The sequence below is a fragment of the Mus musculus genome, chromosome 4 (genome assembly GCF_000001635.26).
Source record: "Mus musculus strain C57BL/6J chromosome 4, GRCm38.p6 C57BL/6J".
Classification (NCBI taxonomy): Eukaryota; Metazoa; Chordata; class Mammalia; order Rodentia; family Muridae; genus Mus; species Mus musculus.
In genome coordinates, this window is record NC_000070.6 from 114,940,900 (window position 1) to 114,955,144 (window position 14,245).

A 14,245-nucleotide genomic window follows, 5' to 3' on the forward strand; every position below is an offset into this window, starting at 1 on the left:
ATAAGCCTTTATTTTTAATTAATCAAGTGTGTGTATCTGTGTGTTTGTGTGTGTGTGATGTCTGCCTGTCTCCCTGTCTGTCTGTGATGCTCAAGACACTAAGGAAATGCTCCATCACTGAACTATATCCCCAGCCCAACTATCAATTATTTTTTAAAATATTTATTTATTTATTTATTTATTTGGTTTTTCCAGACAGGGTTTCTCTGTGTAGCCCTGGCTGTCCTGGAACTCACTCTGTAGTCCAGGCTGGCCTTGAACTCAGAAATCTGCCTGCCTCTGCCTCCCGGCTCAATTCTTTGGAAAAAAAAAGTATTTTTAATTATGTGTATGTGTGTGTGGTTCTACACATATTGGTGCAGTGTGCACAGAGGCTAAGGGAGGACATTAGATCTCCTACAGCTGTAGCTATAGGTGGTTGTAAGCCACTTCACCTGGGTGCTGGGAATCAAACTCAGATCCTCTGGAAGAGCAGGGTGCCCTCTTAACCACTGAGCCATCTCTGCAGCCTCCTAACCAAAAATCTCAACACGGTGATCAGATACAATAAGAATCTAAATTTTTTTTTGGACTGCAATCATGTGGTGTTATTCTCTGTCACTCTCCAGTGACCTCCTAGACTGGGACAAGGCAATCCCTCCAGTGCCCCGCATAGCTGTCCTTGCTCCCGCTGCACTGGCCTCCTGGGCTATTATTCCTGGAAGATAGTAAGGATCATGCCCACTCCTACTCCCTCCCTCTGAAGTAGATCCTCCCACTAACTGGGAATACGTCCCCTCATATATCTATGGTGGGCTCTTCCTTGGCTTGCTCCACTACCCTTAGTGACCACCCAAAACAAAATTAGGCCCCCACGTTTTGTGACCCTTCCCTACTTTACTTCTGTTCATAGTGTGTGTGCCCTTATGAAACCTATTTTATACAATTAGCACTCAAACTGTCTCCTAAATGCTCTTGTGTTTGAATACTTGGTCCCCAGATGGTGGCTATGCTTAAGGAGGTTATGAGGCCTCTCTGGGGGAGAGCTGTCTGTGTTATGGCCTGCTTGGATTCCCTCTCTGCTTCCTAGCCCACTGAGATGCAGGGAACCTATGTTGTAAGCTCCTTATGCCACAGATCTCCACTGTGCCTGTTGTGATGAACTGTATCCCCAGGACCAGGAGCCAAGATAAACCTCTCCTCTTTCAGTGACTTCTTGTCAGATATTTGACCACAGAACAAGAACAGGAACTAATATAACACCATATTATAAGAGTCTCTTTGTTATTTCTGCCTCCTGTCTGTGTGCCTCCGCTAGGAGGTAAGCTAAGCTCTAGGGAACAGGAACTTTCATGATCCCCCCCACCACCACCATTTTGGGGAGTCCTAACCCCACCCCTCTGTTGTACCCCAAACATCCAGCCCAGTGCCTGTAGCAGAGCAAGTGCCCAGGAGTAACCATAGCAACTCTCTCCACTAAGGGCGGCCTTTATGTATGTCCCCATCCGTTCTTCCTGCCTTTTAGCTCAGATGTTGTAAGAGGCCTCAGAGTTGTGTGTCTGCTCTCATGCCAAGGTTTCTTAGGACCTTTGGTTCACCTTCGTTTGAGAGCACCAATTGAAAAGGGGAGGAACAAGCCTGGGAGGAAAAAAAAAAGCCCTGCCTGCAGTTTGGAACAATATTTGGCTGGGGTCAGGAACTCTGTGGGAAGAGCCCTGGGTTCCAGGGAGCCAAGGACAAAGCAGGCCAAGAACTCTTTGCCTTAATTTGTTGCCTCTAAATTCCTCCCAGAAATGAGGCGTGTCAGTCTTCAAACTCTGGGTTTTATGAGGTAATTATAGCGATTACTATAAATCTCCTGTGTGTTGTTTTCAAAGGGGCAATTTAGTGGAGGGACCAGGCACCATTTTCGTTTCTCATTAAGTGATTAGGTTTGTTTGGCAAATCCCGACACCAATGGCTGGAGGCAAAATCTGGACTTGGCGAGGGCAATCCAGAGCCTGCTCACAGCTGAGCATCCCGCACTTCCTTACTGCCCCAGCCTCTCCGCCGAAAGGAACTAGGAGGCCCTTTCATTGGGCAAAAGAGGAGGAAACTAACTGCCCATATTACACTTCAGTAGAGCCAGACTGCCTCTCAGAGCTCTTCTGGGCCAAAGTAAACCTCGCCTCCTTTTAAACTTTTTCTCATTCACATTGGACTCTCAACAAAAAGTTGGACTCACACAGTGAGGTACAATGAGAGAGCCACAGTCCTTGTCCCTCGGCTACTGCACGGGGCCTGGACATGGCTTCTGGCCTTCATGGTATGAAAACAAATAATGTCCCAGAAGGTCAAACCCATGTTAATTTGGTTTTCTGTGAAAGTTTAGAACAGGAAGCAAACAGGATTAGAAGAGGCTTCCTGGAAGAGATGAAGAGACTTCAAGCAGACCTTGCAAGTCCATTTCAAATTCCCAGCCTTTCGCATCAGGTACTCTTTAGGTTGGTCACCTTTCAGCTGCTACTGTCATTGGGGGGCCTCTAAATAACCCCACAAAACTCTGCTTGCCTATTGTGTGAAGGAGGATAACAGCAGCTGCCTGTGGCTTCATACTGAAGTTGAGATGAGATGGACCACAGTAAGTGAGGGGAAATGATGAGTGACCTGTAAATCTACTGTCTTTTTATTTATTTTTTTAAACTCTATTGTTAATTGAGATGAGGGAGAGGAATCTGACCTACTCTATGATCATGCTGGTCATACCAAGCTCCCATCCTTTAGACGTTCAAGCAGAGCTGGGGGGTGGGGTAGTGAGGAAGGCTTTAGGAAGACGTGTAGGTGAGCTGTCCATCACAGCTCAGAGACGAGGAAGACCTAAGAGTGCACCTGTGTTTGGGGCTGGAGAGGATCCTAAAACATTAGCTTAGAGTGATGAGCACCAGAGTTTGCAGATACCAAAACTTCCGTTGTGGACTAGAGAAAACTAATGGATGACTCCAAAGAAACAATGTCACTGGGCAGTGGTGACACACATCTTTAATCCCAGCACTTGGGAGGCAGAGGCAGGCACATCTTCAAGTTTAAGGCTAGACTGGTCTACAGAGTGAGTTCCAGGATAGCCAGGGCCACACCAAGAAACCCTGTCTCAGAAAGAAAGGAAGAGAGAAAGAGATAGACAGAGACAGAGACAGGGAGACACAGAGAGAGAGAGAGGCAGAGAGACAGATAGTGAGAGAGGAGGGAGGGAAGGCGAAAGCAAGCTAGCTAGCTAAGAATGAACCTGTGAGCAAGCTAGCCAGCAAGCAATATTCCTCTGTGGTTCCAGCTTGAGTTCCTGCCCTGACATCCCTCAATAATGGACTGTCACTAGAAGTGTGGACCAAATAAATCTTTTCTTTCTCCAAGTTGCTTTCCCAGAGTGCTGCTTGAATTAACAGTGGGTCCTGGGAAGTCTGTTTTCTCACTCTTCACAGAACAGCAAAATACCTGTATGGGCTCTCCAGAGGGAGAGGCTGCAGGCTTCTGTGGAAGGTGAATGTCCATAGGAGACCCCATGGGTGGAGAGAGTGAAGGAAGTTGTCTAGTGGCTGACAGGAAGTGCAGTGAGCAGCCCATGCCCTTTACACGTGGGTGTGAACTAGCAAAGGTTATTGGAGGGATGCCTCTAAACCCAGGGAAAGACAAACATCTCCAATGACCTCAGGAAACAATACGAGAAGCAGAAAAGAACTAAAAACAGACTTTAAAATTTTTGTTAATATCCTCACAGAGGCTCAGTAAGAAACTGAATCTGTCAAAACTATAAAAAAATAAAACAAAAATATAAAACATAAAAACTATATGGCACAAAAGAATAAAAGAAGAAATAGCCAAGAATACTTAAAAATAGACACATTTTAAAATTTAGTATGTTTTAAAGGCCAAATAAACTTCACATGAAACTTACTTTTTTTATTTTGTTTTTTTATTAGGTATTTATTTCATTTACATCGAAACTTACTTTTAAACAGACAAAAGTAAAAGTCGGGGGGGGGAGGGGGGGGAGAGCTGTATATGGTAATCAGAGATCGCCATGCCCTGCCTGGTGTAGTAGTTGTCTATTGTTGAACAACAAATTTCCCCCAGCTAGCAGCTCTGAACAGCACTGTTTCGTTCCTCTCAGCTCTGCCTGTCAGAGTTTGGGTAAGTTCAGCAGGATTCTGCTCACTGGAACCCAGAGGCAGGCTTTTATCTGGAAGCTCTGAGGAAGAATCCACAACCAGGCTCATCCAACTAGCAGAATTCAGTTCCTTGGAGGCACGGCCTTGCCAACCCCTGAGTCTTCGCTGTCAACTTCAGGCCACTCCAGTTGCCAGACTTTCTCCCTCCCTGGCACAAGGCCGTCTCTATCCTCAAAGCAAGCAACTGCAGGACACGTGCTTCCCATGCCTGGGCCTCTTTGCCTTTCTTCTCTCCTGCCAGCCAGAGAAACTTTTTTTTTTTTTAACGGGCTCTTACAACTTGATTGGCCACAGTCTGATAATTGACCCTTTGCTATAAAGCCAAATCACATGCTCAAAGGGGACAAGGCTGCATGAGGGTAAAGGCCCTCTGGGCAGAGTTCTGACCGCCACCCGAAGATAATTCCCTCCTTCATGAACTACAAGGTAAAGGAGATTTAACAGCTGCAGCTGAGGAACTGACCAGACGACATAAGATGCGAGGATACTTAGTCAAAGCCATTGTTGTCACCTGAGTCGTTTAAGTCAACTCTGTCCATTTGGCAACAGAGATAACAGATGCAAACCACAAGAAAGATCCTGCCTCCTTGGCTGTGTTGAAGATGGAAGGACATGTGGAAAAGTCCCTAGAGCAGTCTTCAGAGCCAAGGACCCTGATGAGCAGCAGTAGGCAAGGAAATGAGGTCCTCTGCCCTTCAGTCGTAAGGAAGGAGCTTGGAGGTGAATTTTCCACAGCCTCCAGGAAGAGCCTGGACCAGCTGACTTCTTGATCTTAGACTTCTGACAGCACGATGGGAACCCAGCTGACTCTTCCCAAACTTCTGACCTGCCGAACTCGAGGTAATAAGCAGGTGTTTTATTGTGAAGCCATAGAAACCAAATATCCCAGGTTGCTTTTGGCCTGTGAGTCTCAAGCTTGTCCTCTGCTTACATCAATAAAAATCACTCTGGACCGGTGGTTAGGGTTTCAGACCACAGACGCGCAGGCTGCGTCTATGAGGATTAACCAAGCAGATACAATGCTCGTTCCTCAACTCTTCCTCCTTCTCCTTCCATTTCTCTAGAAAGTTCCTCACAACCTCTCCCTGCACTGGGTCTGCTGCTGCGTGCCCCATGGTGTGCTGGTCCCATGCACACAGCAGACCCTACATCTTTGGAAGGGCATCAGTCCTTTGTTTCTGGAATTGCTCAGGGCCTCGTCATAATGAACTGTAGGGGTGTCTGTTAGAGGAGTCTGAGCTACTTAGTGAGGAGAACGGAGCACTCCTGCCCAGGAATCTGAAAAGCATGGGTTTCATGGCTTCCTGTCTTCCTGTCCCTACCTTGTATGGGAAGCTTTAAACTCATTTGTATGTGTATGTGGTGTGTGTGAGTGCTGATGTGTGTGCCACAGTACATGTGTGCAAGTCATGTGCCCTTACCTTCTATCTTGTTTCACACAGGCTATCTTTGTTGTTCACTAAGCAGCCTCATGTGTCCTTACCTTCTGGGGTGGCTTGAATATGCTTGGCCCAGGGAGTGGCACTATTTGGAGGTGCAGCTTTGTTGGAGGAAGTGTGTGTGTCACCGTGGGTGTCGGCTTTAAGACCCTCGTCCTAGCAGCCTGGAAGTCAGCCTTCTCCTTTGGAACAAGACGTAGAACTCTCAGCTCCTCCTGCACCATGCCTGCCTGGAAGTTGCCATGCTCCCCACCTTGATGATAATCTTAACCTCTGAATTTGTCAGGCAGCCCCAATTAAACGTTGTCCTTATTAAGAGTTGCCTTGGTCATGGCGACTGTTCACAGCAATGGAAACTCTAGGACACCTCTATCTTGTTTCATACAGACGATCTTTGTTGTTCACTGCTGCATATGCTGTGGTCCTTGTGCTTTGGGGGGTCTCTTCTCTCTTGATCTCTTTTCTCCCCACGGAGAGCTGGGATCACAGGTGTGCAAGCTGTCTCACTAGGCTTCTGTGTAGGTTCTGCAGACTCAGGTCCTCGGCCATGCACAGTGAGTGGTTTACTTACTGAGCTACTCCTGCGGCCTCTACCTTGTGTTTAGAAACTGACATTTGTAACTCTGAGACACAAAAAGCCAGGAGAGTGTGGAAGGCCAGAGACCTCTTCCACCTGATCAGTTGGGGTGCAGCCTGCATTTTGGCTTGGCATAAGCTCATTTACCCCGTTACTTTAATGTGTATTAGTGACTCTGGCGACTCTGCACTGGAGGATTCTGGGATAGGCTGAAGATGTTAACAGCTGCTCCCAGAGAAGGGTTAAGTAGGAGTCATGTGTTTATCAGGACTTAGTAAATCCAGTTAGGTAAGGTGCATCGTTCTGCTGGAAGAGGCCTTGTTTCGGTGACCTGTTACAGGAAGAAGATAAAAATGATTGTTCAGGGGACACTGGGAAAAAGTCAAGGTTGGGCCCACAGAGCTCTGTGCAGAGAACCAGAAGAGGAAGGTGCAGGCTTGTGTATACACAGAAACTGATCTGTTCTCGAAAGTGGAAGGTAGACAGACGCAGAATGGACCCTGGGTGCCCCCTTGTGACTACATTGGTAACTACACCAATCGCAGCCTAGACACAGCCAGTGCCCAGCTAGCTGACAAAGTGCTTCATGTATTTCCTATTGTGAGGACCATTCACTTATCCAGGGAGAGCACCCATATGGTTAGGGAAAAAAGGAAGATTTGTGCCACATCTGTGCTTGGTGTTGCGTGTCTATGTCCTTTTGTGTTTGGTGTCATGAGGGTGTTTTCAAATACAGGTATGCATGTACCATTTACATATGTACCTTGAGGGTCAATGTATAGGAGTTGTGTGTGAGCTGGGTGTGCAAATATACTCTAACTGCTAGTATGAAAGCATGTATTTGTGTGTGCTGTTGCCAAACCCTGCGTGTGTATGTTTTATCTGTTGGTATGAGTGCTCGTGTGCTTATGTCTGAATGCATGTGTTAATGTAACTTCTTGGGGCTTGGCTTCCTTTTCTGTTACACATTGAAATAGTTAAGCGCCATAATCTTATTGTTTGTTTAAAGTTCGGTCTTGGATGCAGGCCTGTTCTAGAATAACTAGCAGATGCAAAAAGCATCCATTATGTATTTTTGCAATTAGCCAAAAACCCAGAAACTTTTCTTAAATAACAGACACAATTCTGTGGGTTGCTTATTGCTGGGGACCCACCTCCTAGCCAGCTTGCCCTGGGCCCAGCCCCAACATAGGCCAAGCCAGAGAGCATTTTCAAAATGTCCCAAGTGAGATGGAAAAACCCATTAAGGGTTTCAAAATAGAACTCAAGGGAGTTTACAGGGAGGAGGAAGAGAGAGGAGGGGGTGGTGGAAGCGGGCAGAGCGGGGAGAAGGGTGGAAGGAGGAAGAGAAGGAGATAAACGGGAGGGCAGGCTCAAAAATCCAAAGGGCTTTGTAGAACTGGCTCAAGCAGCTTAATGGCCTTGTAGCTTTCTAGTCCGTGCTCTGTCACATAATCACAGGGCATCATCCGTGCTCCTTAACCTCACACTAAACACTTTCTGATGCACTTCCCCATTTACCTTGTGTGCCCCCTTTTCACACAGGGACCTTCCTTCTTGCTATCAGGAGGCTTTCCCGTACCCTTCATTACTGTCTTTTTCTGGTGCTGTTTCTCCATGGAAGCACACAGTTCCTCTTCTCCATCACAGAGTTACCTCCCAAACTCTACTAGTAGTACTCTACTAATAGTCGTCCTCCCAGAAGCCTTTGCTGAGCAATTGTCCCTGGGGGGGGGGGGCAGAAAGAGAAGCCAAGGGAACGTTTCAGCATTTGGATTCTTATGAGAAGGCACAAACTTAGGCGGGACCCTGACCCTTTCCTCCACTTCTATAGCAAAGGAACTCCTGCATCCTGGGTCTCAAGAAGGCCTGAGAATATATCTGGGGTTCCAGGTGGACCTCAGACCCCACTCCAACTCAAACATGATGGCCACTGAATGACAGAAGCTCGGGACTGGAAAATGGTTTGCTTGTATCCAGGGTAGAGGAGCCATGTCCTTAAGAAGCCCAACTCACTGTTGGGAACTCTTACCTTCCTCACACAGCTTCCACACCCTCATCTGCCCTCGAGCCATGCTCAACACATCTACTCCACATCTCTTCAGAGTTTGAGGGTCCTTTGTGCTCTACAGCCTTCTGGGATCAAAGACACTGCCAAGTAAGATAAAAAAAGAGCAATCTGTCATCCCATCAGCAACTCCCTTAATGAGAGGACATCGGGGACCTTTCCCTCTGCTCTGCAGCTTCTGCAATGGCCGGCAAGGCAATAGGTTTCATTTGTGAGCTTTTATTAACTGGCTGCTGAGTGCCAATACACTCACGCTAAGGACCTAATCTGGATGAGGCACTGTGGATAGACTTAGTCCCAAACCCATAGACTTGGCTGTATGGCTGTAGGCTCGTAGCATTTATCCCAGTTACTTTTGATATAGAGATTCCCAGAGTACCAGTGTCACCTACAAGTTTTTAAGGGGTGGTAATTCTAATGTGCCAGTAATTCCAGGGCAGGGAGGTGGAGACTCGTGGATCTTTGGGCTCACTGGTAGCCAGTCTAGCCCTGGTGAGTTCTAGGCCAATGAGACTCCTCTCAAAAAGCAAGGAAGACGGCACCAGAGGGATGGTGCCTGTCCTTTGTCCTCACACACATGAACCTGCACACACACACACACACTCATATACACATACATACACACATATGTACGTACATACATACATACATACATACATACATGTGAAAAGAGAGACAGACAGACAGAGACACTGAGAGAGGGAAATATTTTTGACCATACACTAGATTGGCTGATTCAAAAACCCACAGGGTGGGCCGCCTTCTGGGTCTCACCAGCCCTCACCAAGATTCCATTTGAGAACCACTGGTTGGATTCATCCAAGTGGCCTTTAAAATTAAATTGGATTTTCCAGAGGTGGAGCCTGAGGCGTTGGCTTTTGTTTTAAACGTGGTTTAAAATACATAAATTCAATAAATGTTCGTGAAGTCCTGTTGCGCAGTAAGAGCAGTTCTGGGGCACCACGGGGATGACTGCTTCTCCTTTGCAAGTCCTTGACTGGAAGGTGGTAGAGAAAGCATGGTGGTGCTGGAGGAAGAGCCAGGAGAGTCAGGTTCTCAACCCGGCTCTGCTTCCGGCTGTCTGGAGAACCTCGAGGACACTTCTCTATTCCGTTACCCAAAAGCTTAGTAAGAATCCGCACTGACCCCCACCCATCAGTAAGAGAATACGGAAGAAATACAGCTCAGTCTGTTAAAGCATCCTTCCACACTCAATAACTGATCAAGAACTAGCATTCTGGGGCTAGCTAAATGGCTCAGCTGGTAAAGGCACTTGGGGCCAACCTGACGACCTGGATTCGATCCCTTGGAAGGCCCCACACTACGGAAAGAAGACAGTTGTCTCCACAAGTCGTTCTCTGACCACCTCTGTACATTGTAGTGCTCACCCAATAACTTACTTACTTAATTAATTAATTAATTAAAATAAAGACAACAATCACATTGCTGAGTGTTGGGAAGATGGCTTGGTGCTTAAGGGCACTCCCTGCTCTTTCAGGGGACCTGAGTTCAGTTCCTAGCTCCTATTCAAGTGGCTCACAACCCTGTAAGGCCAGCTCCAGTGGCTCTAACCCCTTCTCTGCCCTCCTTGGGCATCTGTACACATGTTGCATTCATGCAAACACACACACACATAACTTTCTTTTGGGGAGGGGGGTTCAAGACAGGGTTTCTTTGTGTAGCCTTGGCTGTCCTGGAACTCACCCTGTAGACCAGGCTGGCCTCGAACTCAGAAATTCGCCTGCCTCTGCCTCCCAAGTGCTGGGATTAAAGGCGTGCGCCACCACTGCCCAGCACACATATCTTTTTTAAAAAATTAAAAGAAGTGCCAGCTAAGCATGTTGGTGCATGCCTCATTAATCCCAATACTCAGGATATGGAGGCAAGGCGATCATTGTTAAATTTGAAGTTATCTTGTTCGTGGTCTGCATATGAGTTCCAGACCAGCCAGGACTCCATAGCAAAATACTGTCTCAAAGCAAAACAATAAAAAGCAAAACCAAAAATAGCAAAGGACTAGGGAGAGAGCCCAGGTAAAGGTACTTGCTACTAAGTCTGATGAGTTCCGCCAGCAGGGCCCGCATAGTGAACTGACTGTACATGCATACCATGGCATGAGCATGCCCTCTCCATATATTTACTGTAATGAAAGCAACAGAAACACTACAATGGCCAGCTAAAGAGAGAGAGAGATCAGTCTGCAAGGATACCGGTGGATTCTTGCCTAGTTTCAATAGAGTCACTGTTAAAGCCCTGAGGATATACTATAATTTTATAAGGTTTCAAGCAGACATTTGCACTAAGTGGTTTCAGATCTAAAACATAAACCAGGAACTTGTCCTTTTACAGCAGAGATTTTCCATGCCCTAATATAGTGTAATAGAGGCACAGTGGGTCAAGACAAAACTAAAACCGGGGAGAGACAGTCAATTGCTTGCCAGGAAAACCTGATGACCAGAGTTCAATCACCGGAGCCCACACGAAGGTGGCAGGAGAGAACTGACTCCACAAAGCCATCTCTTGACCTCCACATTCACACTGTGGCAAGCTCATGTACACACACACAATAATAATAATAATAATAATAATAATAATAATAATAAATTTTTTAAAATTAGCATTGATAAGATGACTGCCAGAATGGAATTTCCTGATCATAGTCCCTTTTCTTTTTTACCACTGAGAGTCATATTTTAAGTCTTTCTGAATTGTATGCTAAGAGCAGAGTAGAGCTGATGATGTACTCAGTCTACCTCCCTTCCTGTTCCTACCTTCAGCGTCTTCTTTCCAACAAGTGTTTATTGAGGGCTCACTCTGCACTTGGGCCCTGGGAAACGGGCCTATAAACTGATGTGGGTCTGGAAGGTTGGTGGTGGTGGTGGTGGTGGTGTTCTGAAGACAAGGTCTCACCATGTAGCTTTGGTTGGCATGGAATGTATTATGTAGATCAGGCTGTCCTACAGCTCACAGAAATTCACCTGCCTCTGCCTCCCAAGTGCTGGAACTAAGGCATGTACCACCATGACTGGACATAAAACTGATGTTTTTTATTGTTGTATAAATATATAGAACTTTCAAAGAATAAAAGGTACCAAATAAAAAATAAAATAAAAGTGATAATTTTATTCTCCTGGCTCTTAAATCTATCCTGAAGTCAACAATAACCAAAAAGTTATATCTTATGGTGAAGCATACAATAAAGGAAATAATACACTAGATCCCATCTCACAATAACACAATGAGTGTTTAAGATCTTTCTTGGGCCAACAAGATAGCTCAGCAGGCAAAGGCAACTGCTTCCAAGAATGACCCCAGAACCTACATGATAGAAGGATACACTAGACCCCTACAAGTTGTCTTCTGACCTCTACATATGCTATGGCACTGTGTGTGTGTGTGTGTGTGTGTGTGTGTGTGTGTGTGTGTGTGTGTGTGTGTGTACAACACAACAAATAAAAATGTAATAGCTTTTTTTTGAGACAGGGTTTCATTATGTAGCCTTGAACTCAGAGATCTGACCCTTCCCCTTAAATGCTGGTATTAAAATCTTGTAGTGTAATATTTTTAAACTTTTTATTCATTCTTTATGAGTTTCATCACATCATGCACCCCAGTCCCACTCATCTCCCCATTCCCTTGTATTCACTCTCTGCCCTCACAACCTCCCCCAGAAATAAAAACCTGCAAACAAACAAACAAAAAAGGACAAAACAAAGCTTAGGAAATATCTCATTATAGAAGCTGCAGTGCGTCACGGTGTATCCCACAGTGTGCCCCTCTGTCCATACATCTTCACCTGTGAATGTTCATTGCAATGAGTCAATGGTCTGGTTCGAGGTCTCTTCCTTCTATGACACAATTAATACTGAATCCTCACCAAGCCTCCTTCCAGTTTTCCTGTTGTTGTCCCATACCACGGAGCTCCTGCAGTTTTGGATCATCAGGACCAGCCATTTCACGTGACCCAACAGTTCTACCGACTCAGGTAAAGGGTGAGAGGGCAGAGGGCATCATCTCGACACCCATCACCCATAGTAGACAAGTCATTTCTCCCACACTCATGCCCTTGGGGCAGCTCAGCCACACCCCCACTACTGGGCCAGCTCCACTGTGCTGCCCAGGCAGGTGCAGAGCCGCTCTCTTTCGTGGTGCCACAGGTGAGAGGTGGGCCCAGCTGTCCAGACTGCTGCAACCAGTGAGGGGCAGGGCCAGCTCTGCACAGCCCCTGGACATCCACTTGGTCCCAGGCAGGCATCTCCATGGTCTCTAGTGGTAATATGAGCCATACTGACCCCTGCTGCTGCACAGCCACAGGTCCAGATGTAGCTCTCAGTGGCAGCACAGGCAGGTTACTCACAATAGTCTACTCCTCTCCTCTAATGTCTGCAGTTCCATCTCCCTTCACAATGCTCAAACTTCCTCTACTATCTGTCCACCACACACTTGCACGTTGTAGTGGCTCCTGCTGCAGGCAGGCCACACTGACCTCTGCCCATGCAACGTGGAGTGGTAGCAAGCAGATCTGTCTGCAGTGTAATATGAAAGAAAGAAAGAAAGAGAGAGAGAGAGAGAGGAAGGAAGGGAGGGAGAGAGAGGGAGGGAGGGAGGGAGGGAGAGAGAGAGAGAGAGAGAGAGAGAGAGAGAGAGAGAGAGAGAGAGAGAGAGAGAGAGAGATGAGCGAGCCAGGCATGGTGCACAGGTTTGTAATCCCAGCACTTAGAAAGTAGACAGTAGAATCAAGATCAATGCTACATAGGACTTTGAGGCTGGCTTAGGCTACATGAGACCCTGTCAATCAATCAATCAATCAATCAATCAATGGGAGAAGATGGACGAATAGTAGAGGTATGTGAGGGCACATTGTCTTGTAAGTAGGCAATAGGTAGAAAAATGGGAAGCAGACTAGTTAGGGTTTCTGTTGCTGTTTCTTTTTTTTTTTTTTCCTTTTATTAGGTATTTTCCTCGTTTACATTTTCAATGCTATCCCAAAGGTCCCCCATACCCACCCCCCCAATCCCCTACCCACCCACTCCCCCTTTTTGGCCCTGGCGTTCCCCTGTACTGGGGCATATAAAGTTTGCAAGTCCAATGGGCCTCTCTTTGCAGTGATGGCCGACTAGGCCATCTTTTGATACATATGCAGCTAAAGACAAGAGCTCCCGGGTACTGGTTAGTTCATATTGTTGTTCCACCTATAGGGTTGCAGTTCCCTTTAGCTCCTTGGGTAATTTCTCTAGCTCCTCCATTAGGGGCCGTGTGACCCATCCAATAGCTGACTGTGATCATCCACTTCTGTGTTTGCTAGGCACCGGCATAGTCTCACAAGAGAGAGCTATATTTGGGTCCTTTCAGCGAAATCTTGCTAGTGTATGCAATGGTGTCAGCATTTGGAAGCTGATTATGGGATGGATCCCTGCATATGACAATCACTAGATGGTCCATCCTTTCGTCACAGCTCCAAATTTTGTCTCTGTAACTCCTTCTATGGGTGTTTTGTTCCCATTTCTAAGAAAGGGTAAAGTGTCCACACTTTGGTCTTCATTCTTCTTGAATTTCATGCATTTGGCAAGTTGTATCTTATATCTTGGGTATCCTAAGTTTCTGGGCTATTATCCACTTATCAGTGAGTACATATTGTCTGTTGCTGTTTCTTAGTTAGGGTTTCTGTTGCTGTGAAGAGCAACCATGACCATGATCATGATCGTGGCAACTATTATAAAGAAAAACATTGAATTGGGGCTGGCTTACAGTTTCAGAGGTTTAGCTCTATTATTATCATGGTGGGAAGCATGGTGGCATGCAGGCAGACATGTGCTAGAAAAGGAGCTGAGAGTTCTACATCTTGATCAGCAGGTAGCAGTAAGTAAATGCCACACTAGGCCTAGTTTGAACATATATGAGACCTCAAAGCTTGATTCACAGTGACACAGTCTCTCCAACAAGGCCACACATACTCCAATAACCTCCTGATAGTGCCATT

The 14,245-nt window shown here is 46.3% G+C and overlaps 1 long non-coding RNA gene across 1 annotated transcript; it reads right to left on the reverse strand.

Moving 5' to 3' along the window:
• Nucleotides 1-5,913: 5,913 nt before the first annotated feature.
• Gm40229 lies at nucleotides 5,914-9,949 on the reverse strand. Its single transcript, XR_868023.1, has 3 exons — nucleotides 8,230-9,949; nucleotides 7,719-7,922; nucleotides 5,914-6,528 (listed from the first exon to the last, which is right to left on the reverse strand). It is a non-coding gene; the product is annotated as a predicted gene, 40229 (long non-coding RNA).
• Nucleotides 9,950-14,245: the final 4,296 nt, after the last annotated feature.